This window comes from Pteropus medius, unplaced genomic scaffold (genome assembly GCF_902729225.1).
Source record: "Pteropus medius unplaced genomic scaffold, Ma_sr-lr_union100, whole genome shotgun sequence".
NCBI classification, from domain to species: domain Eukaryota; kingdom Metazoa; phylum Chordata; class Mammalia; order Chiroptera; family Pteropodidae; genus Pteropus; species Pteropus medius.
Window position 1 is genome coordinate 2,774,974 of NW_024340695.1, and position 15,675 is coordinate 2,790,648.

General features: G+C 35.5%; 1 protein-coding gene and 1 pseudogene across 1 annotated transcript in view; one reads left to right on the forward strand and one right to left on the reverse strand.

Annotated features, from left to right (window-relative positions):
- Positions 1–15,675, forward strand: part of SYT16 (synaptotagmin 16) — a 200,621-nt gene that overhangs the window by 111,789 nt on the left and 73,157 nt on the right. The window lies entirely within an intron of this gene.
- LOC120603978 (uncharacterized) lies at positions 3,124–3,242 on the reverse strand (annotated as a pseudogene).

Genomic DNA, 15,675 nt, shown 5'->3' on the forward strand with positions numbered 1-15,675 from the left:
CTATAGACTCTTTTGAACCATGTTAAATATGGATTGCAGCCCATTTTGTAGTTCTTATTTTGACTCCGTGTATTATTCATCTTTTTAAGCCTTCTTATTTATACTAGGTAATGCAAAATGCCTTTCTCTGCAAGTCATGATAATTGTCATAAAAATTGTAGTCTTAATTAGCTTCATGACCACTCTAGGAAGTCAATAATAAACCCACATCTAATAGATGGCGCAAAGAAGTTAACTGATGGCTGCAAGGAGACACTCTCAATAAACCTGATATCCTTGACTTTTACTTATGACTGCCCTACAGGTCCTGGAGGAAAATACGGAGTAGATTTTCCAAGGTAATTTTTCCTTCAAAAAATGTTAAAGATTAACATACTTTAGTAAGCATGAACCTGTATAAGATTTTGATTTAGGGATTGGTTACCTGGGGACCACATTATTGGGGACATTTTCTTTTCTCTCAGAATTTGTCTGACTCTCTCTAGGAGCCGATAATCCTTTAAGAATCACAGAGGCATCATACAGGCTTCCACTTTAGCTTTCACCAAAATAACGAATTTTTAAGGCATAGTTCTTAGAAGCTGGTATTTCTTCTTAGATTATATCTTTTTCCCTGCCTCCAAGCATCTGTCATCAGATAGAAAATGAAGGCAGAAAGATTTAACTAACAGCCTTTGAAGGACCATGAGCATTATTATTCTGGGTAGGGAACATTTCTGTTTACAATTATCCGTGGTAGGGATGATCAAATATATGATAAAGCATATGACTCAAGAATTTGATCGTTTTCCCACTATGGAAACATCAATCTTGTGTTAAGTCATTTCCTATGTTTAAAATAACCTTAATTAAATTAAATACTTTTGTAACTAAAATATAATTCTAATTAAAACAAAATTTAAAGAAGTATATCCCCTAGGAATATATCGATGACTTTCCCTCCATCTTTATCAATTGTTAATAATTCTTTATTAGATTATTAGTTTAGTACTTGGAGAGGTTGTAGACTTTCCCTGGACATGTCTATGGTCAGAGCTTGTATGTTAAACACACACATGCACACTTTTTCTTGTTGGTGTTTTGTTTTAATTCCTCATAATAATAAATTATTATGAACTATTTCAACTCAAATAATGAGCATTCTCAGTTACCACAGACCTTATATGTATTTTTCCTTTTAATTCAGAGACCTGGACTGTCTAGTCTATTTTTCTTTTCTCATGTATTATTATTATTATTATTGTTATTATATCAGAAGCCACATTGTCTTTCGGCTGTAGGAAAGCCCCCAAAGAACTGGGTTACCAGGAATATATCTGATATTCTTGGCATGCTCTATCAAGCAAGTTGAAATTAACCTAAGCAGCAAAGATATCTCCATGGTTACTCTGCTAGTTCAGCCCTTTTGGTTTCAGACTGCTTTAGTAAAAAAATGAAAGGTCTCCCGTGTTGCTAACTAGATCGTTTTTCAGGTTCTAACTGTAGGTGCCCTTCCTTTTTTAGTATTTAGAAATATAGCAACTGGGCATTGTTTCATATATAGACTGAGATTTGGCCTCCTTCCATTCACTCTGAGATTATCTGACAGTGGTTATTGACAAAACTACAGAACCAATCTCTGAAAAGGCAATTTCCTGCTGAATATATCCAGCCTCAATATTTCAGTGCTTTTCTAGCCCACACTGGTAAATTCTTGGGTTTCAGAGCAGGAAGGAACTGTTAGAGGTCATTTAGTTGGTTAACTTCACTTTCCAGATGAAGAAAAGTGAAAGAATCAGGGCTATTTAGCTTTAAAATTTTTCATTAATACCATTCATTCATTAAAAAAATATTTATAGAGTCCCTACCCTGTGTGAGTCCTGGTGTTATTAAGTATAAACACAGTGCCAGTACTTATGGTTTCACAGTTCATTGGGATAGGAAATTTGACAAATAGTTACCACACAGAGTGAAACCTTATATCATAAAGGCACATTCAGAGCACTTGAAGCCACACCTTTGATTGTAGATGAAAAGTTGAAATAGGGGTTTGCTTGTACAGAATGAATAAGTATTTACAAGACAGGCTAGGGAGAGAAGGCATCCTGGACAGAGTAAACAGAAATCAAGAAAGAGCAGTCACCTTAGAAAATGCTGAGTATGTTGGTGTGGCTTTACAGCGATGAGTGGTGAGGAATGACTGAGGCTTCACTGTGGGGCGGTATTATTGGGGACAGATCATGCACATTCAGTCAGGACAAAAGATATGGCTCTGTGAGTTGTGAAAATGTAGAAACAGTTCCAATCTGGTTAATAAATAGCTGCTGATCTGAAGTCCTTCCCACTGCCTTGTTGCACTCCCCACACCTCCTCATACCAGTGATTCAGAAATTAAAAAGTTGACACCCAACAGGAGGCCTTGAGGACCCCTCTAGTTTAAAGGCCAGTTAAATGGTGCTGATATTTAGGTTGTTTTTGAGCATCTGTCTTTTTGCTTGTGATTATTATTAAATTTTTTTGAGCATCTCTTCTCCTGTTTGCCCTAGTAGAGAAGGTAAACTTTATTCTTTAGGGTAGGATTTAAACATTCAAATGTTTCCAGGGATAAAGGAGGCTACACAGAAATGAGTGAAACAAATGGGTATAAAGAACAGAGAAAAGTGAGGACTGCAGTGAATTTGAGGCATTAAAATTAAGTTTAAAAGCCTCTGTGTCAATAAACACGAATAAATGTTTGCCAGTGTTCAAATTTTGCAGTATAAGAAATAGGGAGCCGGTGGTTTCTTTCTTTCTTTCTTTCTTTCTTTTTTTCTTTCTTTTCAACTTTTCTTTCTTTCTTTCTTTTTCTTTCAACTTTCTTTCTTTCTTTCTTTCTTTCTTTCTTTCTTTCTTCTTCCTTCCTTCGGCTTTCCCTTCCTTCCTTCCTTCCCTTCCTTCCTTTTCACCTTCATCCTTCCTTCATTCATTCTTCCTTCCTTCCTTCCTTCCTTCCTTCCTTCCTTCCTTCCTTTTAACTATAGGAATGATACAAGATTGATTGATTGATTGATTTTAGGCAAGGCAACCCTTGGTTGACCTCACCTATTGCAAGGACCTTGTCAGTTTACAATCCCTTATTTTTTAATTTATTTTTAAAATTTTTTACACCTACAGCACCTGGTCTTCCTAGGTGGTCTCTCATCCAAGTACTAACCAGGTCCGACCCTGCTTAGCTTCCGAGATCAGACAGGATTGGGCTTGTTCAGGGTGGCATGGCCAAAGACCAAGATTTAAAAAATTTGCCATTGGAGTTTGATGGACAGAGATTCTGGAAGACAGGGAGATATGAGACTGAGAGCATGGGCTATTCCTAGCTCAAAGATTGGACAAGAAAATGCTTGCTTAAATTAAAAAAAAAAAAATTGAGTTACATATGAAAACAAAGTTTTCTCTTTATAATAAAACAATAAAAAGGATTATTGGATGACTGAGGAAGATATGTCATTTCTGTCTTAAAAAGTTTCAAGGACATTGGTAGAGACTAAACCCAATCATTCTCAGAGAACTTTCTGGGTCTGGGATGCCCTGAAGTATATTAACTTAAGCAAAATATTTTTGGAGAAAATACAAACAAAACAACTATGGTGGTGGAATGGGGTGGGATAAATGCTGAAAGAACTCTTCAGTGTTACCAAGCAGGCAATTTGTGTGGTAACATTCAGATGTTTTCAACGATTCTGATGTATTCATCAATTTAACAAATTTGAGTACATGTGATATGCCAGGCACTGTCCTATGCACAGTTTTAAATAGGGTTTGTTAATTCGTTTATTGAGAATTTACTATGTGCTTGGTATTATTCTAGGTCCTCAAGGTAAATTAGAGAACAGAACAGCCGATCAATCCCTGACCTCCACAGAACTTCCATTCTAGGGGAGGAGACAGTTGATAAACCTGATACCAGATCAGGTTATGGTGAGCAAATCTAGGCTTGGGAAGACTAGAAATGGAAACCAAACAGGGAAGTTGATCACTGTACAAAATATAATGGAAGAGAGTCTTTATATACCCCAAACTAGCAGAACTTGGAGTGGAAGGAGAAAGTGTTGAAGAAATTCACAATCACTAGAAGGTTGTGAGTCTAGAGTGTTGAACAGTCTTTGTTGCAAAAGTGATGTGCCAGGTTTTGATGAGATGAATTTGAGATTTTGGCGAGACACCCAAGTGTAGCTATTCCCTTAGATTATCATTTCTCAGCATTTCTCATTGGGTATCAGAATTACCTATGACACCAGTCTCCAACCTTTTTGGCAGCTGGGTCTGGTGCTCCTATGAGAATCTAACGTCTGATGATCTGATGTGGAGCTGAGGTGGTGATGCTAGCGCTGGGGAGCGGCTGCAAATATAGATGAAGCTTTGCTCCCTGGCCTGCTGCTCACCTCCTGCTGTGTGGCCTGGTTCCTACCAGGCCATGACTGGTACCAGTCCTTGGCCCTGGGGTTAGGGACCCTTAACCTAGGGATCTTGGCAGAAATACAAAGGTCCAGGACTTATTCCTTCAACCAGCCTGGGCCTCTGTGTTCTTTTATTAGCTCACCAGCTTCTGACAGAGCAAAATTTGAGAACTACCGGCTTAGATAACCAGAGATACAACCTAAAAAGAGGGATGAGCTGAAGGATGGAGATGTATATTTTGGAGTTTTAAAAAAAATGTTCATTGAGACTTATGGTCGGGTCAATTCTCCCAGCTGATGAGCATAAAGTGGGAGGAGGAGAAACCAGAGGACATGAGTGGTTGCATGTGTGTAGCTGGTGGGAAGATAAGGAAGAGCCTAAAAGACAGACACATGAATTATTCAGCATAAGGGGAAAGTGGAGAGAGCTCAGTTTCCCTTTAACTGGAATGTAGGCTCCATGGGGAAAGAGACCTCAGGGTTAGCTTATACCTGGCATTGTGCCCAGCACTTAATAGGCACTTAATCAATATTTGTTTATTGAATGAGTCAATGCATGCGTGAATGGTAATTACAAAAGCCAAAGAGAAATTTTTAGGAGAATATAGGCAGTCATATCAAATGTAGTACCCTGAGGTCAAGAGGGCTGAAACTTACGGGATTGCTGGTAGATTTGGTCAAAAGGAAGCTGTTGCTATAAAAGAAATGGTGTAATTAAGTATGAGCAGTGAATTTAAGCTCTACTGTCATTCATAACATTTATCCTGAGCTGTTGATGAGAAGCATAAAGACAATAAGATATTTAAATACATATATACACATAAAACACATACATATGCATATGTATGCACACATTTCTGTGTATGTTTGTATGCACGTTTATATGTAAAAGTGTAGATATTTAGCTCTTGAATCTTCATTGTGCCCTGTTGCTCTGTTGTTGTCTTCTAGCTACCTCCTTCAGTTTGTAAATCTGGTGGGAAGAAGTGTCTCTCAAGAGTCTCACAGGTTGTGGAGGGCTGTCTTGGGGAGGTTGGAATATAGACAAAGGCAATGAGATGCTAGGGATGTATCTCTAGTAAGCTGCATAATCCACTTGCCATCCTCAGTTTTTCAGTGGTTGTTTGCTCCCCAAGAATAGATATAATTTCTAGAAATTGCATAAAAATATAAAATCCTACTTTAAGATATGTTAAAAGCTTCTTAATTTCAGTCACACATTTCCTTTGAAAGGACAAATCTTTTTCTCATGAAGCAGAGATGCTTATTAGCTAGCTCTCTGGGATCTGCAGGTTCATAGATGAAGCATCCAACCTTTCTCGTATTTTGAAATGTCATATCTAACTGCTTTTTAATGAAGAGCCATTTATTCTTTTCACACTGTTAGGTGTGGTCTATGGGGATAGACCTCTCAGTTCACATGAATAGAGCTGATTACTAGTAATGGAAATTTTGCACATGCTTGTGGACGTAAATAGGCACTGAAATAATTTATGTTTATACTGTCACAGTTATTTTTATTTAGCTGCCCTAAGATTTCAAGGATGATCTCTTTTTGTCCCCAATTGCTGCTTAACATTGATTGTAGGTATTTGGTGATGGGTCTGAAGTTGTAACTTTAACAGGTGTAAGTATTTCTTTCCTCTGTTTCAGCTGAGAAGTTTTGAGAGTGAAATATTCACAACCACTAAGAGATCTCCAGTTTAATTTCCCATCATGCTTATTCTGTAGTTCACATTAAGTCCAGAGTACTGAAGGACCTGAACAAGTGAACTTTAGACATCAAATAGCTGGCCATGGTGTTGGCCATGGCGTCTCAGGATGCTCAGAACTTCTTCCAGCCTCTCTCTTCCTGGATGTCCCGGGTATATGAAGCTCTCCAGCAAGCAGGAGATGCGTTATCTGCCTCACTGGTTAACTTAAGCAGACAAGACTCTAAATTGAGTGACAAGTTAGACCAGGACTTAGATGATATGCAGATGCAGGAAACTTACTTTGAAAATGAAGAACAAAGCAATGATTGGAGTCAAGAGGACACAAATTCCTTGTTTCTTGAAGTGGATCATTTCTCCTGTTGTAATAGTGATTTACAGGACTCTGCCCAAAGTTCAAGCCCTAGACTTAGCCAACATGCAAAAGACTCGTGTTCCATAATGTCCCAGTGGCCCAATCAGACCCTTGATGACCAAAAGCTACCGCATGTGCTTTCTTCTATTGCTGAGGAAGACCATCACCTTGAAAAGCAAAGGAGTGGCCTTCAACGTGGCTTTGAGAGCCAGCTCTCTGGTATTTTAGAAAATGTTAATGGAAAAAAGCAAGGTAAGCTAGTCAGTAATCATTTTCTCTGGGTTCTTCCAAAGAACATTTCTATTCATTTTATTTTGACTTGTTTTAGTTATCATATGAATTTTATTTTTCTCTCTCATATACCTTTTCCATATGCTAGCTTCTTACTGAGAGATGTAATCCTTAAGAATATTTTCAATATATAAAACTTTGGAAAATCCATGTTTGTGAGCTCCATATTCCAAAACAATAGTCTGAGCAAGTGAAATGATGAAAATGAGTTTGTGGGTTCTGTTTGAGAAGCACCTTGTACATATGTCATGCTTTTGAAAATATCCTTTAAATTGTTCTCTTTTTTTTTTTCACTAGGTTAGGAATCTCTAGATGTTACTATATTATTCAGTGTGAAATCCTGTGCAAAAAGCCATACTTGTTGCAAAATTTTTAGTTGATAACACTTTAAGAACACTTCTCACAATGTTTCACTGAGACGTGATGTGAGATGACAGTAGATAGGAAATCTTTGAAATAAGAAGAACTTGATTTTCTTTTAGCCTTGAATGGAAAAGGCATGTTTAAGACAAATTGTGTATAGACCTTTATCTTGTCAGAACTGAGCATATAATAGGCCTGCAATAAATGTATAATAAATATGAGGAAACTGTAATTCATCCTGTAAAAGCAGCTGTAGTATATTCTGGCATAAAATTTTCATACTTCTAATACTCTGAGCCTAAAAAATGGACATTCTGTCTGGCTGAGAGACAGAGAGGTATATGATATGCAGAGAACGATGTTAGGTGTCTATATATGATGTGTGGTTATACTATATAGCTCACACAGGCTATTTATTAATATAGAGCAACAGAACCCACAAACTCACTTTCACCATTTCACAGGTTATGTAATATAAAGGTGAAGCAATTCATTCTCTTCTTGTTGTAGGGAACAGCTATTTCTGGAATACTTCATAGTCTCTTCATCTATTTTCATGATTCCTTTTAGCTTTATCTTTGTAAGGAAATGTTTTATGCAGATATATGAAGTCTGGGAAAATGAGGAAACAATTTTCTATTCTTTCTATAAAACTTCCTTGATACTTTTACTCAAAGTAATAGTAAGTGCTAGAATAAATTAGTGAAAACAAGGTAGAATGATATTCTTTCTGAATCTGATCTGATAAACTATAAATAAATACACTTTTAAGTGTTTTAAAATTACCTGTAGAGATAATTATAGAAATATCTGGACTACCAATAAGATTTCTTAAGTTTGACTTGAAATTTCTATTTCTATTTTAGAAAATTCTTGTTAAAGTTGAACTGTACTTAAAATTGTTACAATTTTGGCTCAGTAGGTATTTAACACTTGCTTTTGTTAATTTTTGTAAATTAATGGCAGTAAAATAATTATGTTTATCCATTCAAGAGACTAGATTTATCCATTCACTAGATTGTAGCCTCCTGGAAGGCAGGGGTCATATCATAGATTCATTTCTATATTTTTACCATCAAGCACAATGTTAGGTATATAATAGGACAAAAAATAATAATTAATGATGTAACAGCAACACGAAAGCTAACAACTGTAAGAGGCAAATATTATTACTATTCTCACTTCACAGTTGAGAAAATTGATGCTTAGAGAGTTTGAGAGAGAGTATACCCAAGATTCACATTTAGAAAGAGGCAGAGCTCAGGAAAGTTGATTCTAGAGTTTCCACATATACTCTCACTCTTTTTTTCTATTTAAAGATATTAATTTACATACAGTAAAATTTATCCTTTTTAGTACCGTTCTGTGAGTTTTGGCAAACACACAGGTTCTTGTAACCACTGCCATATCAAGGTATAAAACAGTTTCATCACCTCAAAAAAATTCCCTCAAATCCCTTTGTTGTCAATCCGTTTCCTTATATCCCGCTCCTAGAAATTACTGATTTATTTCCTGTTTCTATTGTTTGTCTTCTCCAGAAAGTCATATAAATGGAATTGTGCAGTTTATAGCCTTTTGAATCTGGCTTCTTTCGTAATGCACTTATAATGCATTTGAGAATCATCCATGTTGTCATGTGTTTCAGTAGTTTGCTTCTTTTTGTTGCTGAGTAGTACTCCATTGCATGAATGCACCACAGTTTGTTGATCCATTCGTCAGCTGAGGGATAGTTGAGTTGTTTCCAGTTTTTAGCAATATGAGTAAAGCTGCTATAAACATTTACAAAACAGGTTTTTGTGTGAATATAAATTTTCATTTCAATTAGGGAGATACCTAGGAGTGAGATTGTTGGATCATATAGGAAGTATGTGCTTAACTTCATAAAAAAAATTCTACTGTTTTCCAAAGTATCATTTTGTATTCCCAAAAGTAATCTATGAGACTTCCAGTCACTCATGTCTTTACCAGCACTTTGGGATATTATTATTATTGAAAAAAATTTTAAAGCCATTCTCATGGGTATGTAGTCATAGCTGATGTTGGGAGATAATTCTCCATTGGTCTCTTGCGTTTTTACATGTCCTGAGAGCACAGTCACATCTTTTATTTTGGATTATCTTTTCAAGGATATGTGTATGACGGAGAGCCTTGAAAGACAGAGATAGTGTCTCACTCCAGAGCAGAGGGAAGATTTATTTGCTGTTCTGTCCAATAAATTTAATGTCTCTCTTCAGGGCAAAGTTTAGGCAGATTTGCTTGCAAAGAATAGAGGTTTTCCAAACTTGGTATGCATATACCCACTGCATGCATGGAATCTGTCTGGGCCTGCATCTGCATTGCCCCTGTGGTACTTGGAGAATGAGCAACTGACATTGCTCATGTTGCTTGCTGTGCTGTAATAAATTATTCATTGTCTCTGACCCAGAAGTCTTGTGTCTTCTGCCAATGTTCATAAAACTGAAGCAAGTTAACTCATTTGTATTCAAGTATGGTAAAATCTCAGATCCTTCATAGATTTTAACATCCCAATTTGGCTTCGATTTTCATTGCCCTAATAACTAATGACATTGAGCACCTTTTCATGTAGTTATTTGTCATCTGTAGGCTCCCATGGTAAAGTCTTCAAATCTTTTGCCCATTTTTATTGAATTTTTTTCGTTTTCTTATTTTTGAGATTTGAGTTATGTCTATATTTTGAATGTGAGTTACTTTTCAGGTATATGATTTAAACATATTTTCTCCCTGTTTTGTGGGTTGTCTTTTTATTCTCTTAACAATGTCCCTCAAAGAACAGAGATTTGTAATTAGGTGAAATCACATTTTTCTTTTATGAATTGTGCTTTTGGTATCATATCTAAGAAATCTTTGTATCACCTAGGGCCGCAAAGATTTTTTTTCCTATGGTTTATTCCAAGAATTTCAAAGTTATGGGTTTATGTTTAGAGCTATGATTCATTTTGAGATAATTTTTTACATAATGCAAGATATGGATGAGTTTTCTCCTCCCCCACCCCATATAGATTTTCAATCATTCCTACGCCATTTGTTGAAATGACTATCCTTTCTCCATTATATGCTTTGACATCATTGTGAGAAACCTGTTATCTATATACATGTGGGTCTATTTCTGGACTTTCTATATTTTCCCATTAATCTATATTTATATTCTTTCTCCAATATCACACCGTATTGATCACTATAGCTTTATAATAAAAGTGTTGAAATTAGGTAGTGTGACCCCTCTGACTTTATTACATTTTAAAAAATGTTTTGACTGTTGTAGTTTATTTGCTTTTCCATATAATTCTTAGAATAAGCTTATTTTTTTAAAAAAAATTATTAAGAATTTGATTGGAATTGTGTTGAATTTATAGATAAGTTTGGAGATAATGATATGCTAATTATATTGTGTTTTGCAATCCATGAACATGGTATATCACTTCATTTATTTAGTTCTCAATTTTTTAAATCTGTTTTAGTTTCCAGCATACAGGTCTCTTATGTATTTTGTTAGATTTATACCTAAGTATTTTTTTGGATACTATTATAAATAATACTTTTATAACTTTTAATTTCCAATGGCTACTTTCTATTATTTAGAAATACCACTGATTTTTAAATAGTGACCTTGTATTATGCAACCTGTCTAAACTTAGTGATTAGTCCTAATAACTTTTTTGTTGTTGCAATTTTGGGATTTTCTACATAGACAATAATGTAATCTGTGAGAGAAATGACAGTTTTATTTCTTCCTTTTCAATATCAATGTCTATTTTTTCTTTTTCTTGACTGATTACACTATATTATCATTTTGAATGAGTGATGAAAGTGAGTATCTTTGCCTTGATCCTGAGCTTAGTGGAAAAGCTTTGACTTTCACTATTACTTAGTAGTTATGTGTAGGTTTCTGTAGATGATTTTTATGATATTGAAGCAATTCCCTTCTATTCCAATTTGCTGAGAGTTTTTATCAGAAAAGGTGTTGAATTATGTCAAATGCTATTTTGCATCTATTGAGCAGATCATATGATTTTTCTTGTTTAGTCTGTTGAAATGAATTACACTGATTTATTTTTGAGTGATTAACTAGTTTTGCATACCTGGCATAAAATCCACTTGGTCATAGTATACTATTCTTTTCATATATTGCTAGACTTGATTTGCTAATACTTTGTTGAGAATTTTTTTTAAATTTATTTTCATTAGGGATATTAGTTTATAGTTTTCTTTTCTTGCAACATCTGTCTGGTTTTGGTACCTGGGTAATGCTGGCCTCGTAAAATGAGTTGTGAAATGTTTCTCATTTCCTATAGTCTGGAAAAATTTGTATTCAATTAGTATTATTTATTAAGTATTTGCTGAAATTTTCCTTTGAAGCTAACTGAACTTGGAAATTTTTGCTTTGTGGGAAGATTTTGAAATACAAATTCAACTTTTTAAGTATGTATTGGAATATTCAAGTTATAAGTCTTTCTTGAGTGATTTTTGGAAGTTTTTGTTTTTCAAGGATTTTTTTCATGTCATTTATTTTGTTACATTTATGGCCATAGATTTTTCTGATTATCTTTTTAATGTTTGTAAGGTTTATAATGATCTTTTTTATTTCCCAATATTGGTAATTTTTGACTTCTTTTTTTTTGCAGGGGTTTTTGTCTGTCTGAGAGGAGAATTATCTTGGTTTTCCCTAAAGTTCTATAATGCCTGTCATGCTTGTCACATATAACAAGTCCTATAAAAAAAGTTTGTTTAAAGTTATAATAACGATGTACTTGGTAACTTTTGGGATAATTTTGCCAGAGGTGATCTGAGAAGGTTCCACAGAGCAGATGATGTAGGACTGCAAACTGTGAGCATGAGTCAGAATTTAACAAGTGAATGGAGAGAGAAAGGCATTCCAGTTGGAGGAAATGATGAGGACACAAACATTTGGAGAAGCATGACATTTTCAGGGATGGATCATGAGGGTATGGTTTAGGCTGCAGTTGGGATTTAGCTTTTATCCTGTAAGCAGTTGGGAATCTCAAAAAGATGTTAATCAAGAGTGATACCAACAGAGCTGTGTTTTAGAAGAATAACTCTAGCATCAGTTTGGAGTCTAAATCTGAGGAAAGAGTATATGTTAGAGAGCTATTATAGTTGATTGTAAGAAGAAACTGTGTATAAAACAATATTGATATATAAGGAGAAATAATTGTCATTATTTTGATGTTGTTCCCCCAAACAGGCATCTCAAAAAGAGAGTCTTTGACAGGGCTCTGGAAGGGCAATGGGGCACCAACTTATTACTGCTAGATAAACGCAGAAGTCCAGGTTTCCCTCTCTGCCTCCCTTAACCCTTGCAGGGGTGCTCCTCATTAAGGCTGGATTGGGATGGGAGTTCCATCTCCCCATGTGGTCTCCACTAACACTGAGCGGAGGTTAGCCTTATTACTGCTCGGTGATGGTAAAAATCCTGAGTCTCCACTGACTTCTGACACCACCCAAGTCAGAAGAGGCAGGAGTGCCTCATTACTTCTAGGTAGAAGTCCAGGCTCCTCATGGGGTGTCTTCTGATACTGTGGGGTACAAGATGGTCATCACTGACCATCAAGAATGAAAGTTCTGGATCCCTAAATGACCTACTTTGGCACCCTAGCGTGGAGGTATTGGGGTATACCTTCCCTGGTCTTTTGTGTAGAGAGAGCAAGCTTTTCTCAAGGCCTTTTTTTTTGTTTATGCCTATTGGCATTTCTGGGTTGCCAGCTTCTCCATCTTCAAGTCTGACATCTTCAAGGCAAAAAAACCTAGGGCACTCACCCCATGTTGTTCCTTGAGTCCCATGGTTCCTAGCCAGTCTGCCTTCTTCTCTGTACTGTTTAGTCTTTTAATCTTTGTTTTATATGCAATGTTTAGGGTTTTTGGTTGTAAGTGGGAGGAAGAATATGGAAAAGAACAACTATCTTCCTGGAAGTGAAAGTGTACTAATTAGTTCTTAATAACATTACGATTTCAAATCTCTCTACTTCTCTCTGCTTCACAGTGAAAATAAGAACAGTAAAAGAGTGATATGTATGCATAGGTAAATATAGGGAGAAACACTTCTTTATAGAGAGGTCTTGTATGATGGCCCTTCTCAGTTAATTAAATATTTATTGAATGCCTACCAAGTACAAAGCTCTGTATTTGGGAAAGGTGAATGGACCAGTATACACAAGGATAAGCTATGGCCTCTCCTTCAGATTATTGAAAAGCTTATACCATTCATTTAATATGTTCCAGAGAATGCAAAAATGTTTTTGATGTCCTGGCTCTTTGGTAGCACTGGGAGCTGGGAATGCATCAGAGACCTAGAATGAGACAGTCCCCTTGTTCCAATTCACTCTTGACTTCAGATGGAAGAGCTTTGCTAAGTTGCCTCTAGGGAGCGTCCCTTTCTCTCTCCCCCTAGTGTGATACAGCTCACTAATTTACTTCAAATGCCTATAGCAAATGAACAAAAGCTCTTATTCCTCTCTTTCCTTAAAATATTTAAGTACCTTGGGGCTCTATGATACTAGGAACCGAATTTTCAGCTCTGTGAATGTTAAAACATTTTTTTTTTTTTAAATTTTATGTGCTGGTTAAGTCTTAAATTATCTTCACATGCTCATTTTCCCCTTTATACCGAGGGATCATGTCAGACACAGTACATGGGCTGCTTTGCAGTCTATTCAAGAGATGTATTTGGAGATACACTCAGCAAAGGAAGCCTTTTAATCAGTGATTTATATGCACTTTTTAAAAAGCCTTGTCAAGCCTGCTTTTCCCATTTAACCTTGAATTCTTTTCATAACGCTGTGTCTTGATTTTATGTTCCTTAATGTGCCATATTTTTCTCCACAATAGATTTTAAGCTAAATTGGCCCAAAACAAGGGGGATGCTGAATGCTTTTTGTAACCATGGAAACATTTCTGGGCACTTACTGAGGACCTGGTTGCCAATAGTAATGTAACAGAGAAAATAGATACACTTCATTTAGCAGTTGCCTATGATTAAGAGGCAGATAGATTCCTTACAGTGCCATCTCAAGATAGGCTTTTTGGTTTAAAGACCCAAATCCACAACACCAAAATCTCAGTCGAGAGGCAGTTCTGACACCTTTGATATGTGATGGGAAGGAGTTCTAATTGCATTTAAAAATTGTCTTTTGTTTTCAGTTTTTCACCTCATACTTTCTTTTTTTTTTTTTTTTTTTTGAGGCTGTTTTTTAACCACATGTATTTGTTTCCAAGAAATATGCTCACTATTTCCTGAAATAGCCTGCTAATGGAATTAATGTGTTCCAAGTATACTGGCATATGGAACTTTAGAAACACTCTTTGGTTACATGGAATGGATTTAAAAAGTAGAACAGTAGGCTTTGAAATCAGGGTGATATAATTTGAATTTTCAATCAGATTACAAGATTAATATGACATAGAAGGGAAAATCCTACAGTGTTCTTAGTGGCTGGTCAGTCCCAAACTTTTATGGATTGAAGGTATTTTGTTCTGTTGATGACCTTTGGATGGCTTGTGGAGATCGAGACTAAATGGTATCAGGCAATACAATGCAATAGATTTATGTCATACAGGCTTTATTGCCTTTCAATAGGGTGTGTTACTACACATAATGTTGCATCCTGTTTTTCCTTTATTTGCAATACTCGCACTTTGCTTTTTCATTGCACAAGTGCTTTCTCGAAAGTAAACCTATTTTTGGTTAAATTTATCCTCATTTGTTAGTCTTTCATTTGATAGCATTTGTCATGTTTCTCGGTGATCCAGAACTGCCCATGAAAAAGGTTTAGTATTCTGTAAAATCTCCAAAATTTGTTTTCTAAAAGCCTTATGAAGTTAATTTTCTTCATATGTTGACTTGCATGTTTAAGAAAAGCTAGGTATTAGTCAACATGCTACAAGTTGACATAGATTTTTCAGAGCCTTGGCATTTAAGGCAAGAAGATTGTTGCCATTGTTATTTATTTTGCAATTTTGTGTCATTTTCAAAGGAAATATCAGGCCTATAACAAAATCCTATATGGACAGAAGTTATAACATGTAATTTATACAAATGGTCAAAATATAGAATCAATTTTTACCTTGATTTCTGGGTGTTATACAGATGCTAGAATATTTTTAAGGACAGGCTTAAATAAATAAAAATAAAATCTATTTTCTACTTTGCCATTCTTATCATCATTAGGAATGGATTATAGGAATTAGAGGTAAGTTATACCACAAATAAGCTTAAATTCTATTTTAATGATTCCCAAGGAACCAGAATTTTTCCTTAATAATAGAATTACTTGATAATAAAAAAGCTCAGGAGTTTTCCTTGCCTTGAGAGTCAGACAGTAATGGAGCCAGGTGTTTCTTTCTTGCAGTTATCTAGCCTCATGGGGGAAGAAGCTGGAGCTAGGTAGGAACCGCATACTTAAGAAGACCTTTTGTTCATTTATCTTTTTTAAAAAATTATTTATTTGAATTAGTTTCAAGTATATAGTACATTGGTTAGACATCTATGTATTGTTCATTTATCTTG